At 45.9% G+C, this 14,500-nt stretch overlaps 6 non-coding genes across 6 annotated transcripts; all 6 read left to right on the top strand.

Annotated features, from left to right (window-relative positions):
* The first annotated feature begins 1,158 nt into the window (after positions 1 to 1,158).
* Positions 1,159 to 1,349, top strand: LOC130331573 (U2 spliceosomal RNA). The gene has a single exon (XR_008874449.1). It is a non-coding gene; the product is annotated as a U2 spliceosomal RNA (small nuclear RNA).
* Positions 1,350 to 3,439: 2,090 nt separating this feature from the next.
* On the top strand, positions 3,440 to 3,630 carry LOC130331578 (U2 spliceosomal RNA). Its single transcript, XR_008874453.1, has one exon. It is a non-coding gene; the product is annotated as a U2 spliceosomal RNA (small nuclear RNA).
* A 2,091-nt stretch (positions 3,631 to 5,721) lies between these two features.
* Positions 5,722 to 5,912, top strand: LOC130331577 (U2 spliceosomal RNA). The gene has a single exon (XR_008874452.1). It is a non-coding gene; the product is annotated as a U2 spliceosomal RNA (small nuclear RNA).
* Positions 5,913 to 8,000: 2,088 nt separating this feature from the next.
* Positions 8,001 to 8,191, top strand: LOC130331576 (U2 spliceosomal RNA). Its single transcript, XR_008874451.1, has one exon. It is a non-coding gene; the product is annotated as a U2 spliceosomal RNA (small nuclear RNA).
* Positions 8,192 to 10,281: 2,090 nt separating this feature from the next.
* On the top strand, positions 10,282 to 10,472 carry LOC130331575 (U2 spliceosomal RNA). The gene has a single exon (XR_008874450.1). It is a non-coding gene; the product is annotated as a U2 spliceosomal RNA (small nuclear RNA).
* Positions 10,473 to 12,552: 2,080 nt separating this feature from the next.
* Positions 12,553 to 12,743, top strand: LOC130331572 (U2 spliceosomal RNA). The gene has a single exon (XR_008874448.1). It is a non-coding gene; the product is annotated as a U2 spliceosomal RNA (small nuclear RNA).
* The last annotated feature ends 1,757 nt before the right edge of the window (positions 12,744 to 14,500 follow it).

Below are 14,500 nucleotides of genomic sequence, written 5' to 3'. Positions count from 1 at the left end.
GGAAAAATCAGTATAAATCCTTAGAAAATTATCCCCCAGTGTCTCCATCTGCTGGCGGTATTGAATAAGCATTGCTGCACTGATGGGGTATGCATTAGACGAAAAAAAAGAAGAAAAAGAAGAATAATACGCCCAGAAAAGAGGCGAAAAGGAGAAAAACGTAAAAAAACGTGAAAAAAAAGTAAGAGGAAGAGAAGGGAAAAAAAGGTGGAAATGGGTTTAAAAGTGATTTCGGCGGAGAAATATATATATATATATATATATATATATATATATATATATATATGCGCACACACACACATAGATATAAACGTATTCTCCGTTGAGATATTGCAGCCGCTGCTGTGTCCAGGCCCAGGAGCCTTAGCACTGTGCTGTGATGTCACTCAATACCACTGACATCACTAGGTGTAAACAACATCTCTCCTTTGCTGTGTATGTGACTATGGAGCTGTTTGGTGATGTCGTCTATTACGGCCTTCATAGAAGCAACAGGAGATTGTTGCATCCATCTTGAACCCTCAGAACTACAGTGCTATGATGTCACTCACTTCCACAGGCCTTGCAGAGTGTAAACAACAACAACCCAGCTTTGTTGTGTATGTAACCAAAGGGATTTGTGATGTCACCTAGAACCTTCACAGCAGCGACAGCTTTATGAGGAGCATCAGCACTGCTCTGCCTGAGCAGAACCATCACCGCCATAGGTTGTCAAATAACCCGGATTTAACCCACACAGGTAAGTCCAATGGGGTGCAGGCATGTCCTCTATGCTTACAGCTTCCCGTGGGTGTTGGTTTGATACCGTTTGGGGACAGCCAAGGAGGCATCTGCAGGCAACAAAGGTAGGTGTGTGCTTGTGTGTGTGTTTCCTATGCAGATCCTAAGCCCAGTGTCACATGCAAGTAGGAGGAGTAAGAAGGGTTCCTGGCAAATCCGGGTTATGGATTGCATTTAAAAAGGCCCCGTGGGAGTGCAATGGGCCCCTGTCTTGCTGCTTAGCAATAATGGTATGGGTTTAGGTTCTGCTGTGTGTACTGGTGGTTGACTGCCCCCCAGCCCAGAGTGTGCATGGAAAATTGTCTGGCAGCCTCCCTGACAGCAAGCAGTGATAGTGCCCATGAAGGGGACCTTGTTGGGCCCGCCCCTTTCACGGTTATCGCTTCTCGGCCTTTTGGCTAAGATCAAGTGTAGTATCTGTTCTTATCAGTTTAATATCTGATACGTCCCCTATCTGGGGACCATATATTAAATGGATTTTTGAGAACGGGGGCCGATTTCGAAGCTTGCTTCCGTCGCCCTATGCATTGACCCGATATGGCAGTATCTTCGGGTACAGTGCACCACCCCCTTACAGGGTTAAAAAGAAAGATTCCTACTTTCATTGCTACCTGCTTGCTGGCTAGCCAGCTAGCCAGCCCTGTGGGCCTTGCTGCTGCTGCAGCCAATAAACAAAAGGTGGTGCTGCTGCTGCTTCTGCTGCTTCTGCTTCTGCTTGTGTCTGGCCCCTGTTGGAGCGTCCAGGCACAGGACTTCTGCTGCTGCTGACTAAATGGCCTCCTTAATTGGATCATTTGAGTAGCCAGCACACCTGTGCAGGTAGGGCATGACATGATAGGCAGCTGCCTTGATAGCGGGTGGGTGCTGAATGTTCCTAATTGACAAAATAAGATTAATGCTTATGAAGAAATATAAAATCTCATCCCTTCCCCAATATCGCGCCACACCCCTACCCCTTAATTCCCTGGTTGAACGTGATGGACATATGTCTTTTTTCGACCGTACTAACTATGTAACTATGTAACATAACATGGGGGGGGGGGGGTCTCCTGGCTGTTCACACAGGTGTGTCATTGCTGTACATTGACCATGCATTGCTTCTGTGGTATTGCAAAGGCAAAGACAAATGCTTCCAGCCATCCATTGCACTAATGGATTGGTCATCAGCTGGCTGTCTATGTCCCGCATCAATATAGACCAAAGTACAGAGGGTTAGGCTATGCTATTGTGCACCTACCTGATGCATCAGAAGGTGCGAGGCCCTTGCTAAATTCTGTGCACAGACTTTGAGATCTATGCTTTAGACTGTATCTAAACCTGCTCCAACATGGACTGACATTCTGGCCTACTTTCAGCCGATGCGACTTGTCTGTCGCTGAACAGTCGCTTTTTATGTATTCAGCACCTATGTATAATGTTGTAAAAATGCTCTAGAAGCTAAAGTCGCAGAAATGTCACACATATTTGGCCTGCAACTTTCTGTGCGACAAATTCAGACAGGAAAAATCAGTATAAATCCTTAGAAAATTATCCCCCAGTGTCTCCATCTGCTGGCGGTATTGAATAAGCATTGCTGCACTGATGGGGTATGCATTAGACGAAAAAAAAGAAGAAAAAGAAGAATAATACGCCCAGAAAAGAGGCGAAAAGGAGAAAAACGTAAAAAAACGTGAAAAAAAAGTAAGAGGAAGAGAAGGGAAAAAAAGGTGGAAATGGGTTTAAAAGTGATTTCGGCGGAGAAATATATATATATATATATATATATATATATATATATATATATATATGCGCACACACACACATAGATATAAACGTATTCTCCGTTGAGATATTGCAGCCGCTGCTGTGTCCAGGCCCAGGAGCCTTAGCACTGTGCTGTGATGTCACTCAATACCACTGACATCACTAGGTGTAAACAACATCTCTCCTTTGCTGTGTATGTGACTATGGAGCTGTTTGGTGATGTCGTCTATTACGGCCTTCATAGAAGCAACAGGAGATTGTTGCATCCATCTTGAACCCTCAGAACTACAGTGCTATGATGTCACTCACTTCCACAGGCCTTGCAGAGTGTAAACAACAACAACCCAGCTTTGTTGTGTATGTAACCAAAGGGATTTGTGATGTCACCTAGAACCTTCACAGCAGCGACAGCTTTATGAGGAGCATCAGCACTGCTCTGCCTGAGCAGAACCATCACCGCCATAGGTTGTCAAATAACCCGGATTTAACCCACACAGGTAAGTCCAATGGGGTGCAGGCATGTCCTCTATGCTTACAGCTTCCCGTGGGTGTTGGTTTGATACCGTTTGGGGACAGCCAAGGAGGCATCTGCAGGCAACAAAGGTAGGTGTGTGCTTGTGTGTGTGTTTCCTATGCAGATCCTAAGCCCAGTGTCACATGCAAGTAGGAGGAGTAAGAAGGGTTCCTGGCAAATCCGGGTTATGGATTGCATTTAAAAAGGCCCCGTGGGAGTGCAATGGGCCCCTGTCTTGCTGCTTAGCAATAATGGTATGGGTTTAGGTTCTGCTGTGTGTACTGGTGGTTGACTGCCCCCCAGCCCAGAGTGTGCATGGAAAATTGTCTGGCAGCCTCCCTGACAGCAAGCAGTGATAGTGCCCATGAAGGGGACCTTGTTGGGCCCGCCCCTTTCACGGTTATCGCTTCTCGGCCTTTTGGCTAAGATCAAGTGTAGTATCTGTTCTTATCAGTTTAATATCTGATACGTCCCCTATCTGGGGACCATATATTAAATGGATTTTTGAGAACGGGGGCCGATTTCGAAGCTTGCTTCCGTCGCCCTATGCATTGACCCGATATGGCAGTATCTTCGGGTACAGTGCACCACCCCCTTACAGGGTTAAAAAGAAAGATTCCTACTTTCATTGCTACCTGCTTGCTGGCTAGCCAGCTAGCCAGCCCTGTGGGCCTTGCTGCTGCTGCAGCCAATAAACAAAAGGTGGTGCTGCTGCTGCTTCTGCTGCTTCTGCTTCTGCTTGTGTCTGGCCCCTGTTGGAGCGTCCAGGCACAGGACTTCTGCTGCTGCTGACTAAATGGCCTCCTTAATTGGATCATTTGAGTAGCCAGCACACCTGTGCAGGTAGGGCATGACATGATAGGCAGCTGCCTTGATAGCGGGTGGGTGCTGAATGTTCCTAATTGACAAAATAAGATTAATGCTTATGAAGAAATATAAAATCTCATCCCTTCCCCAATATCGCGCCACACCCCTACCCCTTAATTCCCTGGTTGAACGTGATGGACATATGTCTTTTTTCGACCGTACTAACTATGTAACTATGTAACATAACATGGGGGGGGGGGGGTCTCCTGGCTGTTCACACAGGTGTGTCATTGCTGTACATTGACCATGCATTGCTTCTGTGGTATTGCAAAGGCAAAGACAAATGCTTCCAGCCATCCATTGCACTAATGGATTGGTCATCAGCTGGCTGTCTATGTCCCGCATCAATATAGACCAAAGTACAGAGGGTTAGGCTATGCTATTGTGCACCTACCTGATGCATCAGAAGGTGCGAGGCCCTTGCTAAATTCTGTGCACAGACTTTGAGATCTATGCTTTAGACTGTATCTAAACCTGCTCCAACATGGACTGACATTCTGGCCTACTTTCAGCCGATGCGACTTGTCTGTCGCTGAACAGTCGCTTTTTATGTATTCAGCACCTATGTATAATGTTGTAAAAATGCTCTAGAAGCTAAAGTCGCAGAAATGTCACACATATTTGGCCTGCAACTTTCTGTGCGACAAATTCAGACAGGAAAAATCAGTATAAATCCTTAGAAAATTATCCCCCAGTGTCTCCATCTGCTGGCGGTATTGAATAAGCATTGCTGCACTGATGGGGTATGCATTAGACGAAAAAAAAGAAGAAAAAGAAGAATAATACGCCCAGAAAAGAGGCGAAAAGGAGAAAAACGTAAAAAAACGTGAAAAAAAAGTAAGAGGAAGAGAAGGGAAAAAAAGGTGGAAATGGGTTTAAAAGTGATTTCGGCGGAGAATATATATATATATATATATATATATATATATATATATATATATATATGCGCACACACACACATAGATATAAACGTATTCTCCGTTGAGATATTGCAGCCGCTGCTGTGTCCAGGCCCAGGAGCCTTAGCACTGTGCTGTGATGTCACTCAATACCACTGACATCACTAGGTGTAAACAACATCTCTCCTTTGCTGTGTATGTGACTATGGAGCTGTTTGGTGATGTCGTCTATTACGGCCTTCATAGAAGCAACAGGATATTGTTGCATCCATCTTGAACCCTCAGAACTACAGTGCTATGATGTCACTCACTTCCACAGGCCTTGCAGAGTGTAAACAACAACAACCCAGCTTTGTTGTGTATGTAACCAAAGGGATTTGTGATGTCACCTAGAACCTTCACAGCAGCGACAGCTTTATGAGGAGCATCAGCACTGCTCTGCCTGAGCAGAACCATCACCGCCATAGGTTGTCAAATAACCCGGATTTAACCCACACAGGTAAGTCCAATGGGGTGCAGGCATGTCCTCTATGCTTACAGCTTCCCGTGGGTGTTGGTTTGATACCGTTTGGGGACAGCCAAGGAGGCATCTGCAGGCAACAAAGGTAGGTGTGTGCTTGTGTGTGTGTTTCCTATGCAGATCCTAAGCCCAGTGTCACATGCAAGTAGGAGGAGTAAGAAGGGTTCCTGGCAAATCCGGGTTATGGATTGCATTTAAAAAGGCCCCGTGGGAGTGCAATGGGCCCCTGTCTTGCTGCTTAGCAATAATGGTATGGGTTTAGGTTCTGCTGTGTGTACTGGTGGTTGACTGCCCCCCAGCCCAGAGTGTGCATGGAAAATTGTCTGGCAGCCTCCCTGACAGCAAGCAGTGATAGTGCCCATGAAGGGGACCTTGTTGGGCCCGCCCCTTTCACGGTTATCGCTTCTCGGCCTTTTGGCTAAGATCAAGTGTAGTATCTGTTCTTATCAGTTTAATATCTGATACGTCCCCTATCTGGGGACCATATATTAAATGGATTTTTGAGAACGGGGGCCGATTTCGAAGCTTGCTTCCGTCGCCCTATGCATTGACCCGATATGGCAGTATCTTCGGGTACAGTGCACCACCCCCTTACAGGGTTAAAAAGAAAGATTCCTACTTTCATTGCTACCTGCTTGCTGGCTAGCCAGCTAGCCAGCCCTGTGGGCCTTGCTGCTGCTGCAGCCAATAAACAAAAGGTGGTGCTGCTGCTGCTTCTGCTGCTTCTGCTTCTGCTTGTGTCTGGCCCCTGTTGGAGCGTCCAGGCACAGGACTTCTGCTGCTGCTGACTAAATGGCCTCCTTAATTGGATCATTTGAGTAGCCAGCACACCTGTGCAGGTAGGGCATGACATGATAGGCAGCTGCCTTGATAGCGGGTGGGTGCTGAATGTTCCTAATTGACAAAATAAGATTAATGCTTATGAAGAAATATAAAATCTCATCCCTTCCCCAATATCGCGCCACACCCCTACCCCTTAATTCCCTGGTTGAACGTGATGGACATATGTCTTTTTTCGACCGTACTAACTATGTAACTATGTAACATAACATGGGGGGGGGGGGGTCTCCTGGCTGTTCACACAGGTGTGTCATTGCTGTACATTGACCATGCATTGCTTCTGTGGTATTGCAAAGGCAAAGACAAATGCTTCCAGCCATCCATTGCACTAATGGATTGGTCATCAGCTGGCTGTCTATGTCCCGCATCAATATAGACCAAAGTACAGAGGGTTAGGCTATGCTATTGTGCACCTACCTGATGCATCAGAAGGTGCGAGGCCCTTGCTAAATTCTGTGCACAGACTTTGAGATCTATGCTTTAGACTGTATCTAAACCTGCTCCAACATGGACTGACATTCTGGCCTACTTTCAGCCGATGCGACTTGTCTGTCGCTGAACAGTCGCTTTTTATGTATTCAGCACCTATGTATAATGTTGTAAAAATGCTCTAGAAGCTAAAGTCGCAGAAATGTCACACATATTTGGCCTGCAACTTTCTGTGCGACAAATTCAGACAGGAAAAATCAGTATAAATCCTTAGAAAATTATCCCCCAGTGTCTCCATCTGCTGGCGGTATTGAATAAGCATTGCTGCACTGATGGGGTATGCATTAGACGAAAAAAAAGAAGAAAAAGAAGAATAATACGCCCAGAAAAGAGGCGAAAAGGAGAAAAACGTAAAAAAACGTGAAAAAAAAGTAAGAGGAAGAGAAGGGAAAAAAAGGTGGAAATGGGTTTAAAAGTGATTTCGGCGGAGAAATATATATATATATATATATATATATATATATATATATATATATGCGCACACACACACATAGATATAAACGTATTCTCCGTTGAGATATTGCAGCCGCTGCTGTGTCCAGGCCCAGGAGCCTTAGCACTGTGCTGTGATGTCACTCAATACCACTGACATCACTAGGTGTAAACAACATCTCTCCTTTGCTGTGTATGTGACTATGGAGCTGTTTGGTGATGTCGTCTATTACGGCCTTCATAGAAGCAACAGGAGATTGTTGCATCCATCTTGAACCCTCAGAACTACAGTGCTATGATGTCACTCACTTCCACAGGCCTTGCAGAGTGTAAACAACAACAACCCAGCTTTGTTGTGTATGTAACCAAAGGGATTTGTGATGTCACCTAGAACCTTCACAGCAGCGACAGCTTTATGAGGAGCATCAGCACTGCTCTGCCTGAGCAGAACCATCACCGCCATAGGTTGTCAAATAACCCGGATTTAACCCACACAGGTAAGTCCAATGGGGTGCAGGCATGTCCTCTATGCTTACAGCTTCCCGTGGGTGTTGGTTTGATACCGTTTGGGGACAGCCAAGGAGGCATCTGCAGGCAACAAAGGTAGGTGTGTGCTTGTGTGTGTGTTTCCTATGCAGATCCTAAGCCCAGTGTCACATGCAAGTAGGAGGAGTAAGAAGGGTTCCTGGCAAATCCGGGTTATGGATTGCATTTAAAAAGGCCCCGTGGGAGTGCAATGGGCCCCTGTCTTGCTGCTTAGCAATAATGGTATGGGTTTAGGTTCTGCTGTGTGTACTGGTGGTTGACTGCCCCCCAGCCCAGAGTGTGCATGGAAAATTGTCTGGCAGCCTCCCTGACAGCAAGCAGTGATAGTGCCCATGAAGGGGACCTTGTTGGGCCCGCCCCTTTCACGGTTATCGCTTCTCGGCCTTTTGGCTAAGATCAAGTGTAGTATCTGTTCTTATCAGTTTAATATCTGATACGTCCCCTATCTGGGGACCATATATTAAATGGATTTTTGAGAACGGGGGCCGATTTCGAAGCTTGCTTCCGTCGCCCTATGCATTGACCCGATATGGCAGTATCTTCGGGTACAGTGCACCACCCCCTTACAGGGTTAAAAAGAAAGATTCCTACTTTCATTGCTACCTGCTTGCTGGCTAGCCAGCTAGCCAGCCCTGTGGGCCTTGCTGCTGCTGCAGCCAATAAACAAAAGGTGGTGCTGCTGCTGCTTCTGCTGCTTCTGCTTCTGCTTGTGTCTGGCCCCTGTTGGAGCGTCCAGGCACAGGACTTCTGCTGCTGCTGACTAAATGGCCTCCTTAATTGGATCATTTGAGTAGCCAGCACACCTGTGCAGGTAGGGCATGACATGATAGGCAGCTGCCTTGATAGCGGGTGGGTGCTGAATGTTCCTAATTGACAAAATAAGATTAATGCTTATGAAGAAATATAAAATCTCATCCCTTCCCCAATATCGCGCCACACCCCTACCCCTTAATTCCCTGGTTGAACGTGATGGACATATGTCTTTTTTCGACCGTACTAACTATGTAACTATGTAACATAACATGGGGGGGGGGGGTCTCCTGGCTGTTCACACAGGTGTGTCATTGCTGTACATTGACCATGCATTGCTTCTGTGGTATTGCAAAGGCAAAGACAAATGCTTCCAGCCATCCATTGCACTAATGGATTGGTCATCAGCTGGCTGTCTATGTCCCGCATCAATATAGACCAAAGTACAGAGGGTTAGGCTATGCTATTGTGCACCTACCTGATGCATCAGAAGGTGCGAGGCCCTTGCTAAATTCTGTGCACAGACTTTGAGATCTATGCTTTAGACTGTATCTAAACCTGCTCCAACATGGACTGACATTCTGGCCTACTTTCAGCCGATGCGACTTGTCTGTCGCTGAACAGTCGCTTTTTATGTATTCAGCACCTATGTATAATGTTGTAAAAATGCTCTAGAAGCTAAAGTCGCAGAAATGTCACACATATTTGGCCTGCAACTTTCTGTGCGACAAATTCAGACAGGAAAAATCAGTATAAATCCTTAGAAAATTATCCCCCAGTGTCTCCATCTGCTGGCGGTATTGAATAAGCATTGCTGCACTGATGGGGTATGCATTAGACGAAAAAAAAGAAGAAAAAGAAGAATAATACGCCCAGAAAAGAGGCGAAAAGGAGAAAAACGTAAAAAAACGTGAAAAAAAAGTAAGAGGAAGAGAAGGGAAAAAAAGGTGGAAATGGGTTTAAAAGTGATTTCGGCGGAGAATATATATATATATATATATATATATATATATATATATATATATATATGCGCACACACACACATAGATATAAACGTATTCTCCGTTGAGATATTGCAGCCGCTGCTGTGTCCAGGCCCAGGAGCCTTAGCACTGTGCTGTGATGTCACTCAATACCACTGACATCACTAGGTGTAAACAACATCTCTCCTTTGCTGTGTATGTGACTATGGAGCTGTTTGGTGATGTCGTCTATTACGGCCTTCATAGAAGCAACAGGAGATTGTTGCATCCATCTTGAACCCTCAGAACTACAGTGCTATGATGTCACTCACTTCCACAGGCCTTGCAGAGTGTAAACAACAACAACCCAGCTTTGTTGTGTATGTAACCAAAGGGATTTGTGATGTCACCTAGAACCTTCACAGCAGCGACAGCTTTATGAGGAGCATCAGCACTGCTCTGCCTGAGCAGAACCATCACCGCCATAGGTTGTCAAATAACCCGGATTTAACCCACACAGGTAAGTCCAATGGGGTGCAGGCATGTCCTCTATGCTTACAGCTTCCCGTGGGTGTTGGTTTGATACCGTTTGGGGACAGCCAAGGAGGCATCTGCAGGCAACAAAGGTAGGTGTGTGCTTGTGTGTGTGTTTCCTATGCAGATCCTAAGCCCAGTGTCACATGCAAGTAGGAGGAGTAAGAAGGGTTCCTGGCAAATCCGGGTTATGGATTGCATTTAAAAAGGCCCCGTGGGAGTGCAATGGGCCCCTGTCTTGCTGCTTAGCAATAATGGTATGGGTTTAGGTTCTGCTGTGTGTACTGGTGGTTGACTGCCCCCCAGCCCAGAGTGTGCATGGAAAATTGTCTGGCAGCCTCCCTGACAGCAAGCAGTGATAGTGCCCATGAAGGGGACCTTGTTGGGCCCGCCCCTTTCACGGTTATCGCTTCTCGGCCTTTTGGCTAAGATCAAGTGTAGTATCTGTTCTTATCAGTTTAATATCTGATACGTCCCCTATCTGGGGACCATATATTAAATGGATTTTTGAGAACGGGGGCCGATTTCGAAGCTTGCTTCCGTCGCCCTATGCATTGACCCGATATGGCAGTATCTTCGGGTACAGTGCACCACCCCCTTACAGGGTTAAAAAGAAAGATTCCTACTTTCATTGCTACCTGCTTGCTGGCTAGCCAGCTAGCCAGCCCTGTGGGCCTTGCTGCTGCTGCAGCCAATAAACAAAAGGTGGTGCTGCTGCTGCTTCTGCTGCTTCTGCTTCTGCTTGTGTCTGGCCCCTGTTGGAGCGTCCAGGCACAGGACTTCTGCTGCTGCTGACTAAATGGCCTCCTTAATTGGATCATTTGAGTAGCCAGCACACCTGTGCAGGTAGGGCATGACATGATAGGCAGCTGCCTTGATAGCGGGTGGGTGCTGAATGTTCCTAATTGACAAAATAAGATTAATGCTTATGAAGAAATATAAAATCTCATCCCTTCCCCAATATCGCGCCACACCCCTACCCCTTAATTCCCTGGTTGAACGTGATGGACATATGTCTTTTTTCGACCGTACTAACTATGTAACTATGTAACATAACATGGGGGGGGGGGGGTCTCCTGGCTGTTCACACAGGTGTGTCATTGCTGTACATTGACCATGCATTGCTTCTGTGGTATTGCAAAGGCAAAGACAAATGCTTCCAGCCATCCATTGCACTAATGGATTGGTCATCAGCTGGCTGTCTATGTCCCGCATCAATATAGACCAAAGTACAGAGGGTTAGGCTATGCTATTGTGCACCTACCTGATGCATCAGAAGGTGCGAGGCCCTTGCTAAATTCTGTGCACAGACTTTGAGATCTATGCTTTAGACTGTATCTAAACCTGCTCCAACATGGACTGACATTCTGGCCTACTTTCAGCCGATGCGACTTGTCTGTCGCTGAACAGTCGCTTTTTATGTATTCAGCACCTATGTATAATGTTGTAAAAATGCTCTAGAAGCTAAAGTCGCAGAAATGTCACACATATTTGGCCTGCAACTTTCTGTGCGACAAATTCAGACAGGAAAAATCAGTATAAATCCTTAGAAAATTATCCCCCAGTGTCTCCATCTGCTGGCGGTATTGAATAAGCATTGCTGCACTGATGGGGTATGCATTAGACGAAAAAAAAGAAGAAAAAGAAGAATAATACGCCCAGAAAAGAGGCGAAAAGGAGAAAAACGTAAAAAAACGTGAAAAAAAAGTAAGAGGAAGAGAAGGGAAAAAAAGGTGGAAATGGGTTTAAAAGTGATTTCGGCGGAGAAATATATATATATATATATATATATATATATATATATGCGCACACACACACATAGATATAAACGTATTCTCCGTTGAGATATTGCAGCCGCTGCTGTGTCCAGGCCCAGGAGCCTTAGCACTGTGCTGTGATGTCACTCAATACCACTGACATCACTAGGTGTAAACAACATCTCTCCTTTGCTGTGTATGTGACTATGGAGCTGTTTGGTGATGTCGTCTATTACGGCCTTCATAGAAGCAACAGGAGATTGTTGCATCCATCTTGAACCCTCAGAACTACAGTGCTATGATGTCACTCACTTCCACAGGCCTTGCAGAGTGTAAACAACAACAACCCAGCTTTGTTGTGTATGTAACCAAAGGGATTTGTGATGTCACCTAGAACCTTCACAGCAGCGACAGCTTTATGAGGAGCATCAGCACTGCTCTGCCTGAGCAGAACCATCACCGCCATAGGTTGTCAAATAACCCGGATTTAACCCACACAGGTAAGTCCAATGGGGTGCAGGCATGTCCTCTATGCTTACAGCTTCCCGTGGGTGTTGGTTTGATACCGTTTGGGGACAGCCAAGGAGGCATCTGCAGGCAACAAAGGTAGGTGTGTGCTTGTGTGTGTGTTTCCTATGCAGATCCTAAGCCCAGTGTCACATGCAAGTAGGAGGAGTAAGAAGGGTTCCTGGCAAATCCGGGTTATGGATTGCATTTAAAAAGGCCCCGTGGGAGTGCAATGGGCCCCTGTCTTGCTGCTTAGCAATAATGGTATGGGTTTAGGTTCTGCTGTGTGTACTGGTGGTTGACTGCCCCCCAGCCCAGAGTGTGCATGGAAAATTGTCTGGCAGCCTCCCTGACAGCAAGCAGTGATAGTGCCCATGAAGGGGACCTTGTTGGGCCCGCCCCTTTCACGGTTATCGCTTCTCGGCCTTTTGGCTAAGATCAAGTGTAGTATCTGTTCTTATCAGTTTAATATCTGATACGTCCCCTATCTGGGGACCATATATTAAATGGATTTTTGAGAACGGGGGCCGATTTCGAAGCTTGCTTCCGTCGCCCTATGCATTGACCCGATATGGCAGTATCTTCGGGTACAGTGCACCACCCCCTTACAGGGTTAAAAAGAAAGATTCCTACTTTCATTGCTACCTGCTTGCTGGCTAGCCAGCTAGCCAGCCCTGTGGGCCTTGCTGCTGCTGCAGCCAATAAACAAAAGGTGGTGCTGCTGCTGCTTCTGCTGCTTCTGCTTCTGCTTGTGTCTGGCCCCTGTTGGAGCGTCCAGGCACAGGACTTCTGCTGCTGCTGACTAAATGGCCTCCTTAATTGGATCATTTGAGTAGCCAGCACACCTGTGCAGGTAGGGCATGACATGATAGGCAGCTGCCTTGATAGCGGGTGGGTGCTGAATGTTCCTAATTGACAAAATAAGATTAATGCTTATGAAGAAATATAAAATCTCATCCCTTCCCCAATATCGCGCCACACCCCTACCCCTTAATTCCCTGGTTGAACGTGATGGACATATGTCTTTTTTCGACCGTACTAACTATGTAACTATGTAACATAACATGGGGGGGGGGGGGGTCTCCTGGCTGTTCACACAGGTGTGTCATTGCTGTACATTGACCATGCATTGCTTCTGTGGTATTGCAAAGGCAAAGACAAATGCTTCCAGCCATCCATTGCACTAATGGATTGGTCATCAGCTGGCTGTCTATGTCCCGCATCAATATAGACCAAAGTACAGAGGGTTAGGCTATGCTATTGTGCACCTACCTGATGCATCAGAAGGTGCGAGGCCCTTGCTAAATTCTGTGCACAGACTTTGAGATCTATGCTTTAGACTGTATCTAAACCTGCTCCAACATGGACTGACATTCTGGCCTACTTTCAGCCGATGCGACTTGTCTGTCGCTGAACAGTCGCTTTTTATGTATTCAGCACCTATGTATAATGTTGTAAAAATGCTCTAGAAGCTAAAGTCGCAGAAATGTCACACATATTTGGCCTGCAACTTTCTGTGCGACAAATTCAGACAGGAAAAATCAGTATAAATCCTTAGAAAATTATCCCCCAGTGTCTCCATCTGCTGGCGGTATTGAATAAGCATTGCTGCACTGATGGGGTATGCATTAGACGAAAAAAAAGAAGAAAAAGAAGAATAATACGCCCAGAAAAGAGGCGAAAAGGAGAAAAACGTAAAAAAACGTGAAAAAAAAGTAAGAGGAAGAGAAGGGAAAAAAAGGTGGAAATGGGTTTAAAAGTGATTTCGGCGGAGAATATATATATATATATATATATATATATATATATATATATATATATGCGCACACACACACATAGATATAAACGTATTCTCCGTTGAGATATTGCAGCCGCTGCTGTGTCCAGGCCCAGGAGCCTTAGCACTGTGCTGTGATGTCACTCAATACCACTGACATCACTAGGTGTAAACAACATCTCTCCTTTGCTGTGTATGTGACTATGGAGCTGTTTGGTGATGTCGTCTATTACGGCCTTCATAGAAGCAACAGGAGATTGTTGCATCCATCTTGAACCCTCAGAACTACAGTGCTATGATGTCACTCACTTCCACAGGCCTTGCAGAGTGTAAACAACAACAACCCAGCTTTGTTGTGTATGTAACCAAAGGGATTTGTGATGTCACCTAGAACCTTCACAGCAGCGACAGCTTTATGAGGAGCATCAGCACTGCTCTGCCTGAGCAGAACCATCACCGCCATAGGTTGTCAAATAACCCGGATTTAACCCACACAGGTAAGTCCAATGGGGTGCAGGCATGTCCTCTATGCTTACAGCTTCCCGTGGGTGTTGGTTTGATACCGTTTGGGGACAGCCAAGGA

The sequence above is a fragment of the Hyla sarda genome, unplaced genomic scaffold (genome assembly GCF_029499605.1).
Source record: "Hyla sarda isolate aHylSar1 unplaced genomic scaffold, aHylSar1.hap1 scaffold_3523, whole genome shotgun sequence".
NCBI classification, from domain to species: domain Eukaryota; kingdom Metazoa; phylum Chordata; class Amphibia; order Anura; family Hylidae; genus Hyla; species Hyla sarda.
Note: the sequence above shows the minus strand (reverse complement) of the source record. Positions and strands in the feature narration are given on the sequence as shown.